Genomic DNA, 20,736 nt, shown 5'->3' with positions numbered 1-20,736 from the left:
GGGTGAGAGTTGTGGGATTTTTTTCTCCAGGTTACATGAAATGTGGTAACCAGAAGCTGCAAAATGTGAGATCAGAAAACCATATGAAGTGGTGAAAGTATGTATATAAAACTTAATTTTGCACAGCTCCACCAGGGATAGAAGTACTACCTCAGTGAAAGATATTATTAGAATTTGTAATGCTCTTGCCCTGGAAATAGCTGTCATGTCACCCACCAGGATTATGGCCAGGTGGACAAATAAGAGCAGCAGATGATGATACATGAAAGCAGTAGAGATGGAAGCATTTTTCAGAATTAGACAGCAATGACAAGGGAAATGAAAATGACATGTAAGGTCTAATTGGAATTCCTTTAGTCACTTGGAAAGGATATTAAAAAGCCTTTCTCAAAAGCACTCTTATCAACATTTTCTTCAGGAATTAAAGTACAGCATAATTTAGTCAGTGCATAAGCATATTAATTTTTCATTCTGCGAGCAGGTGGCAGAAAGCTTGCAGATATTAACGCCAGCCCGCAAGCTCTTGTTTGAGCCACAGCAGAGAGCAAAGCTGAGGAGCAGCAGGCTACCCCCCATGCCCGGCTCCCCGGGACACCGTCCTGCCACAGCCCTCAGCCACAGGTCATCCACAGCCGTGACCTTGCCATACAAGCTCACTGGCCTGCCAATGCTCAGGGTCAAAAGACCAGGGCTCACCAGCAAGAAGCTGCAGGAACACGGCTGGGAGGCTGAGCTGGGGGACTACGAAGGGACACATCACAAACAGGGTACTGGGATTTCATTTGTGCTTCTTCATCCTGTTGAAACCATGCAGAAAGCAGCCAAAAAGAAGTATTTAAGATGCAATCATGTGTCTACTGTCTTTGAACACCCACTCGATACACACACACACGCTGTCCCTCACTCCCAAGACAAACCTACCCTTGGAAGCAGTGGCACCACAACAGCAATAGAGGCTGATAATAAATGACCCATAGGGGGCAAAAGCTGGCTTTTCCAACCCAGTAAGAAGTTTCACCTACAGCCCACATACTGATCAGCTTTTCTGGGAGACAGCAAGGCGCAGAGGTTATGTCTATTGGGGAAGATACTCTCACGGCAACCAGAGAAAACACTCAAGACAATCAGTCTGGATCCAGTCAGGGTCCTCTTTCCACCCAATGGCTGGGCAAGGACTAGCTCTCATGGACAGGAAAAGCTGCTAATTTTCCTTGGCCACATACAGTGCACTTGGGGGTCAGTCTTACCCAATCGCTTCTCCGGCAGGACAGGCTCAAGTATCAGAAATACTCTTCTTGTAGCACATATTTGCCATTGATTCTCCCAGCTCAGGCAGCAGCTTAATTGTCCTTTTATCCCAATGTCTTGCATGAACTGCCAACATCACAGCCCCAGTGAAAAACAGGTAATGTGAGCAGATACAAGAAAAAAAAATCTGACCTGGCAAGATTCATTACTTCTTCACAGCCTTGACCAAGACACAGTGATCCACATAGTGATCATTGCACTGGGACTAGCTTACAGCCGAGTGCCAAAAGAGAAACTGCACAAAGCAGTCACTGAATCACAAATAGGCCCTGAATAACCTGATCTGACATTGAGGTTAACTCTGCTTTTGGCAAGTGATTAGATTAAATGACCTCCAAGTATTCCTTCTAATAGAGCTATTCAAGCCTATTCTTCCAATAACTCCTTATTGCATCTGACCATTTCTAGCTGTCCTGCATGAGCTGCATGTCCATCAAAAACTTACTGAAGATTCTCGCTCTCTTCTAAGCTCATCCTGAGCTATAACCTCACCCCAAGGTCAGTTCTCACCTGTATTGACCTTACTGCAATTAACAGGAATCTGGACAGCCTTTGGGGTGAGACAAACTAGAGTAGGGACTGTTGAGTTCCCCGCCACAGTGGTTATTGGAGGGCTCATGTTGTTCCTTCACACAGTGCAAAATTGGCCTCTCCTGACAGAGGAACAAGTTCTTCTCTGTATCAAAGGAAAATTGACAGGACATACTGGGGGAAGAAACCCCTCCTTTATTGGCCCGCCCCCTTCTTGCTCTCAAATGAGGGAATGACAAAAAGGCTGTGCGCACTCATCATCCAGCCCCCAAGAAAAAGCCTTGGAAACCAGCCTAGTGAAGGTCAAAGCAGAAAGTGCTGTTTTACCAAAACTAACATTTGCTGTAAAAGTACCGTATTTGCTGCCTACATCACTGGAATGAGAGCCATGCAGCTTGATTTATCATTAAATGAGTGTTCAACGCAGATGTGCTTTTATAAGAGTCAGGAACATTTAGAGCTAGTTAAGACATTTCAAAATAGCAATTTAGAATATAATTATAAAAATACTTAGTATAATTCTTTAACCAGTTTGTCAGTTTGCATGAGAAATTCATACACTCCACTGAGATGGCAAGTGGTAACTAAGGGGTCTGCCCCTTAGAACTGCTCTCTCCAGGAGGTAAGATCAGACCAACTGCATCAGACCAACATCCACCTGGCCCGGGAACCCCTCTCCAAGCAGTCACCATAAGCAAATGTCTAGGGAAAAACAGGAATAAAAGACAAGCTTGTATGATTCTTCTCCCTAAGACTGTCCCACCTTTTCCATAGTTCCAGCTCAGACTTGTCCCAAATCAGATATGTATGAGGGTTATGAGGGTTTATCTTTTTGTAGTAACCAATGGCTCTCTTTTCCTACTAATCATTCAGTCTCCCTTGAACTTTTGGCACCCACAACATCCTGTGGTAAAGACTTGGCTCTTCAGGTCAGCCACTTGTTGTTTAGAGAACCCCGTGTTTTCATTTGTTCTGAATCTGGATTGATTATCTTCATTTGATGCCTCTCAGTTCTCATATTAGCTGAGTTCTGTCCCTGTCTACCCTCCCTGTGATTTTGTAAGCTTCTAGCCTATCCACACTGGCACTTCTAGCCTGTACACACCATCTTCTCTAGTCCAGCATCTTCCTTCCTGTACAACAGGCTTAACACACCTTGGATCATCCTTGTTGCCCTTTTTTGAACCTTTTCCAGGTATACCATAACCTGTTTGAGATGAGAGGATCAGAACTGCCCAGAAAATTCAAGGAGTGGGTACAAAAAAGTATAGTGGCACAATGTTCCGTTTTGTTCCCCATCACGTTAATAACTCCTAACATTTGATATGTTGGATTTTTTTAAACCATCACAGAGTACTGACCACTTAATTATGTTGTCCAGCTCCCTCAGCTCTTATCTCGTTATTATTTTATATGTGGAGTTATAATTGTTTTGTTCTTACATGCATCCCTTAACATTCATCTGTACTGAATTTCATGTGTAATTTTTTTGCTATGCCACCCAGTCTCATGAGTTTCTTCCACACATCTTTACAGCTGGTCCTGCTCCTTACCAATTTGAACAATTTAATGCCATCAGCAAGTTTTGGCAGCTCACAGCTGACCCCTTTTCCAGGTCACATATAATTCTGCTGAACTGCACAGACCCCCTGGAGCTCCTCTGGTGATTTTTCTCCGCTGCAAGAACTGCACGTTTTCTCCTGCCCTGGTTCCTGACTTTAAACCCACGTAAGGATTTTCCCTCCCGTGGGATGGCCAAGAGTGATATTGTGGGAGGCAAGTGATCATTATCCCCTACTCTGTGCTAAGCTTCGGGTCTTCAGCTTGTTCAGCTGGGCTCTGTGTCTCTCACACATTACCTTCAAAACCACATCTCTGAATTCCTGTAACTACATCAGTAACATTTCTGCCTCGCAGACAGAGATACACAGATACACTGCCTGTTTGCCTACACCTGTTCCTCATGTACCAAGTGCCTGCTAAATTAAAAGGGGGTCTACAAATACACCAGTGCAGTTTTAGCAAGATGCTGTCCTCCTGGTTTCAGGGCAAACTAGAGCCTGGTGTGAAAGACTGCTGCAGAGATCTTTCCCGCTTGAACCTGACTGCCTGACACCAAGCACCACACAGGTGATCGAATCCTGAGGAAAAAAAAAGATACCGCTTCTGTCAGTTGTTTTCATTTCTTGTACAGTCTTTATGATGTGATCACATCTTTTTTTCCCCATGGGACTCTTGCCTTATTTACTGCACAGAATAGTTGGGTTTCACTTAGCAGTTATTCAGTATTTTTTTTTCCCTTTATTTTTCTGCATGAGGTACAACTTAGTCCCTGCCCTGGAGAAAGAATTAGTCACTTCCTCCTGTGTTTTTCAAGGCTGTCATCCCTATCAGGTCTCTGAGCATGTCAGAAGCATTCAGACATCAAATGGGGAAAAACACGTGCAAACCCTGCCAGAATTTAGACATGCAGCTGACTGCTGCCACTCAAAAGAGAAGCACAACTGAAAGCCAAACCTGGTTTGCTTCTTTTATCATCTGTGGCATCAGGGGAGATGGGACATTTTGCCCAAGGCTTTCCCACATGCCTCTTGACAGCAGAGGAAGAGTAAAAGAGGAAGAACTTGGATTGTCCTTATGGGCTTAGAAGTAAAGGCCGCTTTGGTGGACAGTGCTTTGGGTCCTCTACCCATGACCTAAAACCTGACTTCTTTTGCCTCTCAAAGCTAAAATACAGAGACATTAAAGCTTCTTAAATAAAAAGTCACCAGACCTTTTTCCAGCATGGTCACAGCAACATTTTCCACCGCAGCATCACAGTGCCAAGGAGATGCTGGTTGGGAGGCAGTCCATCCCCCACTTACAGCAGGGCTATCAGCAAAGCCACGTCAGGTCAGTTGCAGCTTTGTCTAGCTCAGTCCTGAAAAACTCCAAACCTCCTCAGGGTACCTTTTCCTATGCAGCACCAGATTCCTATCCTTATCCTATGTGATACTCTTTTTCCTCAGGTCCAACTCGACCACCCCATGGTGCAGTCAGTGGGCATTGCCTCTTGATATACTGCCTGACACTACTGGGGGGGATTTGGGTCCTTCATCTTAGCGACTATTTTTCAAGTACTTGAGCACCTCAGCCTTTTCTGTGTCAACTGTCGCTAGGCTGCCTCCCCCATCTGTGAGCAGATCCATATTTACCCTGAATTTCTTTTAGCAGCTAGCATACCTGCAGGATTCCTCCTTGTTACCCTTAAAGTCTCAAGTCTTTGCTCCAGCTGGGCTTTTTTCTTCTTGATTTTGTCCTTAGGCACACGAGTGATGCTTTTATACTCTTCTATTGTCTGTCCCTGCTTCCATCTCCTGCATGCTCCCAGCCTCGTCCCAGTTGTCTTGAAATGCTGTTTTTCAAAGACATTCAGCCTGAGGCAGACAGCTGGTATGGAAAATTACAGCCCAGTCATAGCTTCTTAGAGTTATAACTAACTGAAACGAGGATCTTCTAATGAGCAGGGTCAGGAAACTAATAATTAGTAACTCTAGCCTTCCCACCTATAGTTATTTACTGTCACCTATTACAGCCAGCACTCACTATGCTCTGGCCAGAGCCATATAATCCTCCTAAGCAACCCTGAAGTGTATTTGTGTTACCCACATAAATATAGCATTGATCTATCCTAGTAAATGAGTGCACGCTTGCTCTGTTTAATGTTATTGTATTATCTTCCACTATTTCTGCAGTCCTAGTCATTTTTACTTTATTTCCATGATTTTAATCTTCTTTTCCTCCAGCCACACCTCATTTTATGCTCTCTAGCCCTTGTTGAGTTTTCTATTTGGATTTTTATTATATCTAATATCACTTGCCTGTACTCTGTTCCACTTTTTCTCATTTGACCTCAAGTTGTTCCCTGCCTCTCAAGCTCCCTCTCCCTTTATTTCCCCTCCTGTACCTCACACACATGCCGCTCCCCTGCATCTCTCACACGCAATCAGTTCCTATCTTCATCTTTCTTCTCAGACACAGCTCTTCTGGCTTGACACAAGCTCTCATCCATACCCATTTTATTCCAGCGCAATTCAGCGTCACACGTTATCTTCCCTCCTGCCGCGGGGAGAGACCAGGCTTAAGTGCAGCATTTCCCTCAGGCACGTTCACTTCCTCTCCATCTGTGCTAACCTCACCCCTCGTCCCCACGGCCAGCAGCTGTCCTGGGCAGCCCGCATTTGGCAGTCCAGCCCCACGTGCAGACATGTCCTCAGTCCACCCACAGAGCCACCAGCCTTTTGGGGCTCTGGGAGAGCTATTCCTGCCCCTTGGCTTTGGTGGATAGATGGGAGATGCTCTAAGCAGAGCAGCTGCTGCATCCAGGCCTGAGCTGGGTGTTGGGTTTGTTGGTTTTTTTGTTTGTTTCCTTCTTCTCAGCAGGGACCCAAGATTACTGTTTTACCTGCTACAAAAGTCATCAGCCTTTCCGGGAGGATTGAGGTCAATAAGTCATATCCACTCCTCCCACCCAGCTGCTGTAAAGCAGCATAGACATCTGCCCCTTGCTGTTTCTGGATACCACCAGCGACAGCAGGAGGGACACCGTGCAGAGCTCCTGCAGCAGCAGCAGCCAGGGAGAACAATAAATCCAGCAAACTCGGAGGCAAAGCCCCCACTCAGTACTTTCTGCATGATCTCAGGCAAGTCGTTCAGCTGCTTTGCAATCCCTAATGAGACCAGTGCTTTCCTGAACCTACTTAGTCTCCCACTGGCCTGTGAGGTACCCTGAAAATATATAGAGCACCATGAATATTGATAAGATAAACAGGACTTTGGAATAAGGAATAAAGCAAGCTGCTGGGGAATGTTTTCTATTTTCTTTGCCTGGGGGAAGTGTGATTGCTATCCATTCGCTTTGGCAACATCCACCCATGCAGAAGGGAAGATAGAGGGAAGCTGGCAGAGCGAGAGCTCCAGCTCAGGTCTACAAGGACATACCACAGTGAGATTTGCCCACAGCAGATGCATCTTTAGAAAGGAAAGTGCCTGGTTCCCATGGTGGCTGACCAAAAAAGATAAATCCAGGAGCTGCCGAGCAGCCGAGTCTACAGGATCATTGCTCTAACAGCACTGTCCATTGAATTGATTAGTCAGCCCCACACCGAAATCCAGGTCAGGCAGATGGTCTCCTATCGCTGTGCAGATCGCTCGGTATGAGGCAAACGGCCTTTGTGCACTTGTCTTCTGAAGTGTTGCCTAATTTGTTCTTAACTGTTTAAAAATTAAGTGCATCCTCAACCCTTTAGCTACTCGTTTGTTTGCTTCATTCTGTTAGCAAGTACTACATATTTAAAAAGGTCGTACGAGGTACTATCTAACAGCAGGTTCAGTTGTTGCTGTGCTGCACATTAATAATTTAACCCCCCTGGAATAAAAATGAAGCCTGGAATAGCGCGTTGGTATAACCTTTATATTACGCCGCTGTGCACAGCCACACAGGAGGCTACAGCCAAAGGGCTTCTGAGACCACAGTGAGACGGCTTGACACGTACGGACCTCCCCATTCACACCTCCCTCCTCCTCTTCTCCTCCTCCTCCTCTCCCTCTCACACCTTCTGCCCCCAACTGACTAGGAAAGCATCGAGCCATCAGGCCAAAGGAAAAAAAAAAAACAAAAAAAAGAGTCACAGAAGCCATTTTGTGTACCCACAACTCACAACCTGTGATTCTGAAAATGAGCTGCCCCCTTCAGCTCTCCCCCTTCCCTATTTGCTCCACGCACCTGGGAAGGCTGCTTGTCACTCTGAGAACACAGCGGCAGACAGGCAGTCATGCCGCCTCCAGGTAAGCGATGCTTTATCACAGGGCTACAGGCTGACCGGCATCGGACATGAGGGCGTCTCCCTGTGCATTGAAGGGGTAAGAGACAGAGTTACTGCAGGTGACAAGCTGTAGATTGACCTTCCCCACTCCTGCAGAAGATTCCCTTTCTTTCAGGGGAATTCTCATTAATGTTTCAGCTTTTATTGCAAATAACTGTCTTGTTCGCTCTTTCAGCGGCTCTCCTTCCACAGGCATCTTCACAGTTGTCGATACGTATCGCTGGAGCCCTTGCAAGGGAGCCAGATTTCCCAGACAGCTCTGCCAGCAGTGCAGAGACTTCACCAAGCCCCACAGCAGCAGACCATGCATCCCTGTGAGCTTCTGCCAGAGATTGGGGCAGGCATGCAAAAAGGAGCTTTGTGACTGTAATTATTTAACCTGTCAGCTTGCCTGTACGTGTTCAGCGGTGTTGGCATATACAAACTGACTAGGAAAGCATCGAGCCATCAGGCCAAAGAAAAAAAAAGTCACAGAAGCCATTTTGTGTACCCACAACTAAGGTCACAAAGGCAGGCGGAGGGTGCTGGGACTCTGCAAGTACAACTCTGAGTATTTGAACCAGACAACAAAAGCTTTGTCAAATTCAAGTTTCTGGCTACAAGATTACTATTATTATTATTATTATTTTCTTTTACGCACAAGAGCATAAGACTATAATGTAAGTAAAAAAGGGGGGGGGGCAAACAAAAAGCCAGAAAGTTAATACAGACTTAACTGGAAACACCAACTTTGCCTCAAGTCACCTGGCATTGGGAGGCACTGCTGGGTAACAATGCTACAAACAACACAGGCAGAACTTTAAAAATAGTAACATGGGAATTATTAGCACACCAGCTTGCTATTCCTCTTCAGCTCTGTAACCCGAGAGGGCTCTGCTTCTGTTGAGCAAAATGTAAGGTGCATACCGTGGGTAACATTAGGCTTGTAAGTACAGCACTTCCCACACTGTTAAAATAACCTTTCTTGTCTCTATACACTGGACTTTGGAGTTGGGTTTGTTTTCCACTTTAAAATATCAATACAGTTTTGAGGCAAGCTAAGAAAATTTACTTCACCAAGGTGAAACTGCATGGGTGACTTACACGTCCTGTTTATTGTGTTTGATCCAAGACAGTCAAGCGGCTCGTGTCACCATGATGCTTTCCTGCCTCAGCTGCATTTACCCCGACAATACCCCTGTGACAAAACCAGCCCTCGACCATTACTGCAAGGGGGGCTGATGCACAGAACCAACTTTCTCAAGGCCACACAAGAGGCTGCTAGCAGAACAGCAAGCTTAAATCCCAGTTTGCAGAGCTAAGAAGATCCTTTATCAACCGCATTTTTTCTTCATTGCAGCCAGGCTCATTTGTATTGCAACTGCCTCCCTTCTAAACAGGTGAAATCCCCAGAACAACACCCAGGTACATCACAGAAGTAATAGCTTGGGAGATCCGTGTAATTTCTCACGGGGTGATGCTGTGAGCACCAGCCCTCAGCTCGACCCGAGACCTGTGCACCTTCCCTGCGCTGCCAAACAGCACCAAGATGCTACCGCTGAACAGAGCCCTGGGGAGGAGGAGGGGGTTCAGAGGCAAGTCAAGCTGCCCTCCCCTGTGGGGAAAAGAAGGGCTGCCAAAGTAGGAGGGGTCAGTGTGTGGGTGAGGGAGGGCAAGGACAGCCACCAGAGCCTGGGGGCCATGGGGACAGGCACAGTGGAGTACGCCAAGAGGGCAAGCACAACAGGAGCAATGTGGAGCTTGCTCTATACCAGGTCAGGAATATTTTATCCAGCCTTTCTACTGAGCTGGATCAAGCCCTGGTCCAGTGTAGGCTGGCAACATCTGAAAGGAGATGTGCCAAGGCAGCGTTACGTAGCCAGAGCAGCCAGCTTAAAAAGAGAGCAACACATAAAACTAAAAATGGATTAAGCACCCAAGAAACCCCACACGTGCTACTTCCTTCCCAGAGCAGCTGTAGTGTTTTAATAGTGCATTTGAATCATCCAGTTCTTTTCAGGCTGCCCACTGGGCTGGAAACCTTGCAGTCAGGCACTTGGGTTTCTTCTTCACCCCCGGCTGGGTCAGAAAGAGCCCTCCCCCCCACCCTGAGGTTTTCTGCCATCCCCCAGCTAGGCAAAACCAGTGGGGATACAAAGCCAAGAGTTAATGGCTTCATACATGAAACCCTTTAACACCACCCAGGGTCCAACATTTCTTATTTCATTCAAGTCCATTAAAGCCAGCTCACACAGCAACTCATCTATTGCACTTGTCAGCAAACATTGTTTGAAGCTGACCTTCACTCAGGCCGCAGCATCCCAAGATCTGACAACTCAGGCTTCCTCCGAGCCTCACCCCAAGCTCAGAAATGCACCATTTGGCTTGAGGATTTCAAGCTCTGTTTGCTGACGATGAACATTGCATACCCGAGCCCTTCTTTATTCTTAGCTAGTTACCAGTGACTGCCTTTGCTTGGTTCATTGATTTATTCCCTTCCTCAGCCCTCTGCAGATGACCTTGCTCTGCTCCACACCCCAGGAAGGCCATGCTCTAAAGCAAAGAATCTCATATGCCCTGATCTGAGGCATGCAAACACACCGAAACGCCTCTCCCCCCTTCAAATAGCAGAAAGTGCTGCATACACATTAGGGACAAAGGAGAAAGCAGTGGTCAGTGTTAAACGAACGTTTTACATAAAGTTACCTGCTGCATTTTAAAAAGAGTTGTGGGGGTAACAGAAGGTGGTTTGGGAGGGTGGTTTTTTTTTTAATTTAACCCATTATTTTTGTAGGACAAAAAAGCTTACTGCCTGCTATACAAATCAGCTATTAACACCATCCTGTCTAAAAAGGCAGTTTATGTAGCCTGGCTTTTTATTATTTTTTATTTACTGCTGTAGCACCAAGGAGTCACAGGCACTGCCTAAATAGGTGTACACCATTCACCTTGTCACTATCCAGAAGATTTTTCAAGAATGGCCAATGAGTTTGGGAGCCTTAAATTCATAGTGCTCCAGATGAGAAACATTGTGAAGAGAGTCATTAGTTTTTAAATAAAGGTCCTTTTAAAGTGCCCCATGTTGGAACACCAATAAATCAAGGCCCTTCAAATCAGTAGTTAATTATGACTGTCTCAGCCATTGGCCTTAACAAGCTTGCAGCAGAATAAGCAGTGTGTGTTGTTAGTAAGAGAAAATCCTCAGTTAGGCTGGGCGAGCTTCAACCTAGACTATTTAGACTACAGGAACTTTATATTTGCCCATAGAGTATTCCCCTGTGGCATAAAAAATGGTGTATCGCTAATATTCCGGAGGGATAAAGATTATTATTATTATTAATGGGAAAATAAATATCTTAATCCAATTTAAACTTTTGAAATATACCCAAACAACAGTCCCTCAGTAGAATTCCCACTTGTTACATCTGCCATAGCTCCCCCTCACAAGTGATCTTACCTTACACAGTTCACATCAATTATTTTAATTTTTTCAAAGGTATTTTAAAAATACTACATTATTCATGACTCCGACCAGTGAGCAACTGAGAGGTGATGGAGGAGGTAAAGAGACAGAGAAACATGAGCAAAGCTCCTCAGCACTCATTTAGGTGTTCGCCTTAAACAGTAAACCGCATTAATCCTCAGAAATTAAAGAGGTCAGCGTGCTGTTTCTGCCTGTGATGTGTTCAGCCTAGACGGGGCCTTTGCTGCCAGGAGGCCGGTCCAGCTGGGAGGGAAAGATATTAGAAAGCCACTGAATCAGCCAAGAGACTCCCTGCAGATTTGCTTCATTTTTCCAAGTCACTGCCAGCTTCCTGTAGTCTCCTCCTGGATGCTTTTGACATGTCAGCTGCTAAAAGGACCGACTCCACTCCTTTAGGAAACTAGAAATAAGGGAATAAGGAAGGAAAAATACTAATATACCATTAGATACTAGCAGCATCTTGTTTAGGAAACTGCTGTCCTGAGATGCTCTGCTGTCAAAGCTATGAAGGGCACCAGGACTCGAGATGAAGACTTTTCCTTTCCTTCTTCAGAGAGAATCGCCACAATCTGTTTTGACAATGTGGCCTAATATTAGATGCAGGAGAGTTCATGTTTGTTTTCCTACAGGCAACAGACTGTCTAGTACACAAAGCTTTCAGTACATTGACTGTTAAGTGCTCCATGAAGAGGAGGGGAAGTGCTGCTCCTCGCTTTTTGGCACTGCTGTTGACTAAGCACCGGTGACATGCCTGCCTGAGATGTGTACAAGGAGGGAGCACTACCCATATCTGGGCTTTCAGCCGTGGGGCTCGCCAACACCACTTTAGGCAGCCTCTACACGAGCGTGTGAGGATCTGTATTTTACCTGAGTCCCAACAGGAACAAGTAGGCAGGTTGTGCTCGCTGGAGCCCTTCTCCTTCCCTAAGGAGTGATGGATAGTACACTGGCATGATCCAAGTAGGGATAGTGCAAAAAGTAGGAATTAACAGCCAGTTTCTGTCATGGCAGTGGGTTAATGCAAAGTGCTGTCTTACACCCTCCAGTGGAAAACATTTCTCCAAGATCTGCAAAGCAGAGGACAGTCGGACAACAAAACAGCAAACAGTAAGAGATATTTTGGTCAGAACAGGATGGATGGGACATAAACCTCAGGCTGCGACAAGCTGAGTGGCCATCAGAACAGTAGATGAAGTAGAGAACCCAAATTCTATTTAATTAATGCCAACAAATAGGGGAAAAATATTTTGTTGTATTTATTTTGAATATAAGGGTTCATTCATTTGCTATCCCTAAGTGAGGGACTTCAAGTCTTCTGTGCACTCCCGTGGAAGTGAGTTACAAGCACTTACCTCTGCTGAGCTCCGGGTTGCCCAACATGTAGCGAACAGGTGGGATCACCTGCCCTCCCACTCAGCCCTGTTCCTTCTCCAGGAACCCTTCTGATTCCCTACGTTACCCTAAGGGCAGGGGGGTCCCATGCACTGGAGAATAAGATACTGTTTATTTTTAATAACTTCCAGCGGCAGTCACACACTTGTTTTATAAGATAATCCATGTCCAAAGCTCTGCACAGAAAGCAACCACTGGTTATCTGTTTTTTCCCTCAGCAGTGTAACAATCCCAGATCGTGTGGGAAAGATGCGTGGGTAACTGAACCACACACCTAACCTGTCATTTACAGAAAAAGGATATCATGAAAATGTCATTTTAGTTTGCTCCCCCTAGCCTACAAACACGTGGCATAGAAAGCTGTGGATTCATCTCCCAAATGCCATTACACAGCTCTGAAACCTCCTGCCAAATTTTAATAAATGAATGGTAGTTTATGCTCAGAGTTGTTTGTTCTCAATAAGTGACCCTTCTAACAATGAGGAGAACTCCAAAGACTTCCATGATTTGCAGACAGTCCAGCATTTGGCAGCCTTTTTCTGTCCCCAAAAGGCAAAATTTGGAAGTGTAATTGGTTGGGTGTTAGCTAGGCTCCACTGCAACACACTTTCAATCTAAACACATTTTAAAAACCAGCTTGCTCCTCTCTGCCCTCAACTATTTATTAAAAAAAAAAAAAAAAGAGCTGTTTATTTCTAGCACCCACCCAAGAACTGTTTTTTCCACCAGGGTCCCTATGTACTGCAGCAAAGCATGGAAGTGATATATGAAAGCCCCCTATCACCAACCCAATTTAAAGGAAGGTTGCTTTCTAGTTAATGACATGAGTAGCCTGCATTTAACTGGACAGAGGGTAAACTACATCAGCTCTAAACCCAACTGATGCCAGCATATTTTAATTTTGTCTAGCTTGTCTACCTCACGGGTTTCTGTCCATAAGCAGACCTGGGATCCTACCAGCACAGGGGGAGCTCCACAGGCTACATGGGATGCACCAAGAAGGACACTGTAGCAGAACAGGAGCATGGTCAGCTCCAGCATCTACAAATGTTATTTTCCTGATTGTTCCTGACCTTAACGTTTTTATCACAAGCCCAGCATCCTTCTTCCTGGGAGTTCTGTTCCTGAAATTGCTGAAGATGGGAAAGGAAGTTTCAGTCCTCCATCAACAGAGCAAACAACTTACAAGTGGCCCCTGAGAAAGCATCTGAAGAAACAATCAGACAATCCAATACGCATTATAAAAGATTCAGGACTCTGCAGCCTCAGACTGCCTACATTACTTAACTCATGATTTTTGAGCATTTGAGACTAGCAAGGTTCAGACAGGGAGGAAACTTTGAAAGAAGTGGAAGGTCAGCATATTCCTGTACCATACCTGCTGTTTGATCTGGGTTCCCAGCCCTGATACGTATTTGACAGCTGCTCCTCAATTTCTAGTTAACAAGAGTCAGTGGTTGGATACAAAGGCTCTGAACAGTCCCAATTTTTTTTAAAAAAGCCAACCTCGTACATGAGCCTGATCCAAGATATTTGAACCAACTCCCAAATTTTTAAGCACCTTCTTTCAGGTGCCTCCTGCCTAGAAAAATAAACCCATTCTCCTAGGGAAGATTCTGCTTTTATGAAAAAGAAGATGTGAAACTCAGGACTGGGGCTGGGCATGATAGCCTAACTTTCTTTCAGCAAAGAAAACACAGCAATACCGTAGGTTAATCTGATTTATTTGATCTCTCTTGAATCCCTGCCTAGTTATCTTTGCTGGTGCTGCAGAGGTGGCATGATCTTGACATACTTGAATTTCTGTTGCAAAAGGGATGAGAGCACTAGGGAGGAATTCTGTGGGAGGGGGAACAGTTGTTAGAGCAGATATCAACTGCAACCATAAATAAAAACTGTAAGAAATACAAGTACTAAATGAATTAGGAAGCAGCTAACAAGATCAGAACTGAAAAAGTCATACTAATTTCAGGAAGCGCTCAGATTTTCATACGCGAGAGGTAACTAGAAGAGGCAAAGTTAAACAATTACCACTTCACTCAAACCTGGCATTAAAACTTCTAATTTTTTGACGAGTTGACATATATTTTTAAACACATTGTCCTTGTGCCAAGGACAGAAAATCCAACCTCAGAGTGATTAAGTGCTGAGCTGAATGTACAGCTTCACAGACGAAGAAGTAATCAATACAATATGCTAATTGGCAGCTCTTGACCAAGGCACAGAGGACAAAAGAAAGAGCAGGTGCTTGAGGTAGACTATTAAAATTCCAAGGATTTACCATTATAAAACATGCACTACTGTGGTACATTGTTGATATGGAAACAGAAACAGCTTCAAGACAAGTATAAAGAGGGGAATCTTGCAAACAAGTTATAGTGTACATAGCCTTTTTCCAATATGGGATCATTTTGTGTTTAAGTCTAAACCAGCACCAGAAAAATTCCCCAAAGGAATACGTTAAAGCATTTCTGATGACTGTGAAAGCTATATTAAAAGGACAGCTGGAGTTTAGGAGGCATGAATTAAATGGGTCCAGATAAAAGAACATTGAACAGCTTCATTTTCTCTCAAAAACAGACGTTGTTAGTTGGTAATAGCATGTGTACACCTATACCTATTCAAAAGACTTGCTTTTTAAGTACATATATCAGAGGAACAGAGTTATTTTTATGTTTGGGTTAGCAACAAATCCCTGTCCTTCCCAAATGAAAACCATGCTTTTTCCTAATTTCAAGGCTGAAAAGCTGCAGTATTCCTTACTGGCAGCGGTAGCAGGGACTACACACATCACAGCCACTGCAAAATGGAAAAGGGTGATGACACATCCTACCAATGCTCTGCCTGACACGCTGGCTTATTAGCGGCCCAAACATTGGATTCAGGGTTGAGCAAGTTAGCTGGTACATGATTACACAAATGTGCTTATATCTGCATTACACCTGAAGAACTAGTACTCACCTCTACGCAGGGCTACTGCCTGAACCCAATGCAGAGCTCAGTGGAGCCAGATGGAAGGAAGCTAATCTCTGACAAAGCGCCGAGCTCAGGAGACATGGATTTTTTTTTTTTTCCCCCAAAGGACAAAGAAGGTCTCCATTTGGCAAGTTTGTGTGTCTGCCACTAGTTATTCCTTGTTTTGTTTGCCCTGAAAATGCTACTGGAATGTCTTCCAGATATTTGGTGGGGGGGGGGGGGGGGGGGGGGGGGGGGAACTAAAGGCCACTCACACACCCCACACCCCAAACGTGAGAATTTGTTTGATTAGCTCCAGGAGCTTTGTTCTCTCCTTATAGTATGTGGCTGAGTTGCAGTCACACACTGATGAAGACTTATTTGGGAAAGTGAAGTAAAGAAATAAGGCAAAAAGTTAATAAGCTCCAGCAGTGTAAGACCATAATTCAGAAGACACTAAAATTTACAGCATCCTTTCTAGTCTGTTGGATTGATTTGGTATTGACAGCAGAGCTTCTCTGGCAGAAATAGCACCAGATGACACATTCCCATTTCCACTAAGTAGTAAAAGGTCCATAAGAAAAATAATCAAGCTGTTAAACTTAAATGGGGAAAATTAACGAAGACTGTAGACAAATGCACCATGACAGTACTGGAGGCAATGGATGCTAAAACTGATTTAGTAACTACAGCTTCAGTAGGCTTGAAATTAAGACTGGAGACACAACAGAAAACATGCAGTTCATTGAAGACCGTTAGTTGCAAGAACAAGGTACGAAACCACCTGAGGGCCCATGTTAGCACAGGTTGACTCCAACTCCATTTTTGGTACGCTGTGGTAGTCAAACAAGACTGCGACCCTTTGCATTTCTATAGGCATTAGGCAGTGCACCATCACCCTCTGCCCACGGTGTTGTCCATGTGCACTGGAAGCAACCCACAAGCAGTCTTCTCTGTTGTAGCAACTCTTAGGACACACCTGAAGCCTACCTATCCAGCCTACCACAGTAAGCCAGTTCTAGTGCCTTTGTCTCAAGCACCATCATGGCACACTGTCTGTAGTCTTGACATGGCTCTGACTCTGTACTGGTTGCTGGACAAGTCTGAGGCATCTCTTGAAGCCTTTTCATTTGCTTTACGAAGCTACCTGCTACTTACTGCAGTAGTAGAGGCTGCACAAACAAATAGGAAAGCAGGCCCTGACCCAAAGCCAGGTTCAGACAGAGCTGTGGTGAGAGCTGCCTGCAGGGTCTGCACAGCCACCACTGTCACAAATTGGCTTCTTTTACTGGGAGACAGCAGATATTGATGGGAGTTTCAACATATCATCCCTATCGGGATTCCCTCTTTGCTATAGATCAGTATATTAAATAAAGGTTATTCAGACCTGGTTTTGCCTCAGGTCAAGCAACACAAAGGGATACACTGAGCCTGGATAAGCACAATCCTGTCATAGACCTGCATGCTCTAATTCTTCATATATCTGATAGTACTCACTGCTCCAAGTCCCACAAGCCCCAGTATGACTATGGGCTACATGAGGGGACACAGACCCATCCACAAAGCCAGGGCAAGAGTTGGAGCCTTGTTGACACTGATGTAGGGTCCTCACGTAGGAGGTGGAGAGCTTCTTGTGCTCTTGTCCCCCCCTGCCCCCCAGAGGGGGTTGTCAGGCAAGTCTGCGTCCTTGAAGTGGATCACCTCCTATATTTTTTGGTAATTAGTTATTTCCTTCAAGTCCAACCCAGTATTATACAGTTAGTCAATCAGACTGAAACCTCTGCTAAGGGCTATCCCAGGATATTTTTTATTTTGAACCTGGGGGGGAAATCAACTAAATAAATACCAATGCAGTGAGAGAAGACATTTAAGTTTACTACCAAACAAAACCTGCTAACTGCTCCTCCAAAAGAAGTTTCAGTCTTAAATACATTTTTTAAAAAAAATAAGTTTTCAAATAGCTCGGTTTCTTTAATTTTAAATAGCTAATGTTAATTTTTGTTGGAAAACACAAGAGTCTAAGTAGAGTAGTGTAAGCTAATAGCTCAGAGAATTTGGTCATTAGTTCTACCAAAAAAAATAAAGCAGATAAAAATCCCATCAGTACTAGGTAAGATTATTATACATAGCCATTTCAAAACTTCAGAAACACTGTATTTATGCTGTTGGCACAGTCCTAAAATGGCAAGAATAAATTTTGCAGCAGTAGGTACTTTCTAGGCACATTTTCTCTTCTTCACTTCAATTTCTCTCTGGCTTTCAGTAGCAACTGTAATTACATTCACACTTACCATTTGCTTACTGCCAAGTAAAAGAAAGGCGAAGTAACATGGAAGTCAAGTAAAAAGGAGTAGAGTTACACATAGTATCTGTAACTGGTACAGGTGATTTGACCACTACATAAGCATAATACCTAAACATACGAATCAGTTTCTTACCATTTCTTCTGCTTTACACAACTCTAGAAAAAATTTGAAGCAGAGGTCCAGAGTTCTAAGGCCCTTAATTATCTTGACTGAACTGAATAACTCATCTAATGAGAACTTACCTAGAAAAGCATCCAATTTCAATTTGAGTATACTAATAGATGGTGATCTTACCTATTCCCTCAGTAGCAGGCTCACAGGGCTCCTCATCCTCAACCATCAAGGTGCTCTATCTTCTTCCACTCTCGAAGTTTCCTTCCTTCTTCCAGGCATTCCTCCTTATGCTTTTCTCCAATACATGAAAACCCTTACATCTCTCATTTTCTTCCCATACAGAAATATATGCAGCAAAGCAAGACTCTTCTGTTTTCTTAATAGCTAAACATGTAACAGAGTAATTTTCTTAGTGATTTTTTTTTCTAGACTTCCCGATACTTGATTTCTTTTCTGACTCCCTCCCAAAACCTCAACATCCTTTAAAAAGCATTTCACGCAGTTATTCAGTACCTGTTTACCATCTGTGCATGATGCTGGCAATGGTAAACCTTATGTAGCCAAGAAGCAATTAATCCTTTTGTTATAGCACTTCACCAAGAGTTTAAACCTTATGTAGCCAAGAAGCAATTAATTTTTTTGTTAAACTCTTGGTGAAGTGCTATAAGTTCAACTGTTTGTTCAGAATGAGACCTGTATCTTCTTCCAGTTTCCAAGCAACAGGCTCTCTGCCGATGTGGCCCACATGATTTTTTGTTTCCCCCTAGAGGGGCGTGTTTACATTAAGGCTGTCTTAAATCAGCAAAACCATCATAGAAATAGATTGCTGAATAATTCCAGTTTCACATATGCAATTATACCTACCAGGGTAAAGTGCTAAAGGCTCTTACCAAGACTCAGTGTCAAAGAGTTTGAAGTACACAAAAGGAACAGATATTTTGCTCCTGCTTTTCTGGGACATGTTCTCTGACAATAGGGAAAGCTTCCCTCTCACATTTTCCCCAGATGTTCCCTGCATGAATGGCAACTTTAGGAGTAAAACCCACCATAGGAATAATGAGGGGAAGGGACAAAACCAAGGCTGGCAGAAGAATGGCTCATCTTTCTTCTGTGCCACAGGAATACACTATCCTGTCACGGCAGCCTCACAAGGCACACTAAATATGATTACAAGCACTTTCCTCCTCTTTTTAAGCCAACTGGAAGATCAATGACAGGAGACATCACACTGTCAGCTCCTGCTGTAAAACATGCAAAGGCTAATTATGCCATGAAGCAGACCCCAGAAACATGCGCTCTTGCGGGCAATCTTTGTACACTGGAGAGGCACTTCAATACCAAAAAAACCCTCAGCTTCTCTACATATTTATAAGAGGGAACTTCAGTTCCTTTCATTAGCCACTTTAAAAGCCCAGAGTAAGCTCTCACTACAGCCAGACTTGGCCCTTCACATGAAAGCTGTTTGGCCAAGGCAGAGAAGAGCCTGGACTGTAAGATGTAATTTCAAGTTGTTTCAGTAACAGTGTGCTATTGATATGCCCCTTGAATATTGCCCAGAGCCAAGAACACCCACACAGTATAAAGACATAAAGCACAATGAAATCTTAAGTGAATTGGTCAATTCTCCCTTCACTTACACCAAGGCCAAGAGTATCTCCATTAAGTAGAGGGTAGAGAGAATGAGACCCTGTAAATCTCCAGGAAGATCATGCCAGCTACAAACAAAAGCTAGAGTTTGTTTTTGCTCACTGACACTTGTAAGATAGTAAAACATAGAGCAGGAGGAGAGGAAGCCCTTCATAGAACTGACTGTCCCATCCACACAAGACAAGAAAATAGTAAGGACTGCCCCAAACTTCATTGTCTCTAAGCGTATTACCAAACCAATTGGTTTCAGAAGGGGTAGACTGCTATTTTCCACAGCTACTTCAATGCAAGAGGGATGGGACTAAAGACATAAATGGGTGATGCACACAATTGGGCAGGCATTTTTTTAGCCAAGTAACATGAGGAAAAAATATCTGTGGAGTAGCACTTTGCTGTAGGAGGTAAGAGAGAACTGGTGCAGTTGCCATTATTTGACATTGCTGATTTTGCACACCATTATTACAAAGGAAGAAAAAAAAATTATATTTGCAGTTGCAAGTGAAGTCAAAGTGCATTTGTTGATGTGGAAATTACTAGAACCTTTATGTTCAGACTTGAGGATGTTTCTAAATATCACCTGCAAAACGTAGGCAGTTATAACTACCTCAGAAATTGAAAAGGTGTATTGCATGCTCTCAGTTGTTTCAGCCCACGTGTTAAATGCACATGAATAAATTTATCAGTCAGGGAGCAGTACCCATGAGCAGACAGCATTTCAGACACCAACTCAAAACTCTAAACATTGCTAACAAGTCTCAAATCAAAAGGGTTTTTTTCCCATTTTGGACATAATAAACTTGGTGCTTACAAAAGGCTCTCAATGGTTTACAAACCAACAGGCTTTCCAGAAAAAGGCCTGTGAAAGTACTTGCCTAGTCAAACATCAGAAGTTCGCTAGTAACTAAGGCTTCTTTACTAATACCACTGATTTCTGCCTCCAGATTTGAGTGAAAAAAAAAAATCTAACAAAAGGCCCCCTGCCTCCAGATTTGAGTGAAAAAAAAAAAAAAATCTAACAAAAGGCCCCTTACCTCAGGAGTTAAGGAAGCTTTTCCTGTAACTTTTTCCTGTAACTCTCTCCTTCAAAGGGTGATGTTGATCCAAACTTGGTCATTTAGATCTAGCTACATCAGATCCTCTGCAAGGAGCACAGACC

Source organism: Aptenodytes forsteri, unplaced genomic scaffold (genome assembly GCF_000699145.1).
Source record: "Aptenodytes forsteri isolate BGI_AS27 unplaced genomic scaffold, ASM69914v1 Scaffold82, whole genome shotgun sequence".
NCBI classification, from domain to species: Eukaryota; Metazoa; Chordata; class Aves; order Sphenisciformes; family Spheniscidae; genus Aptenodytes; species Aptenodytes forsteri.
This window is presented reverse-complemented; position numbering follows the sequence as displayed.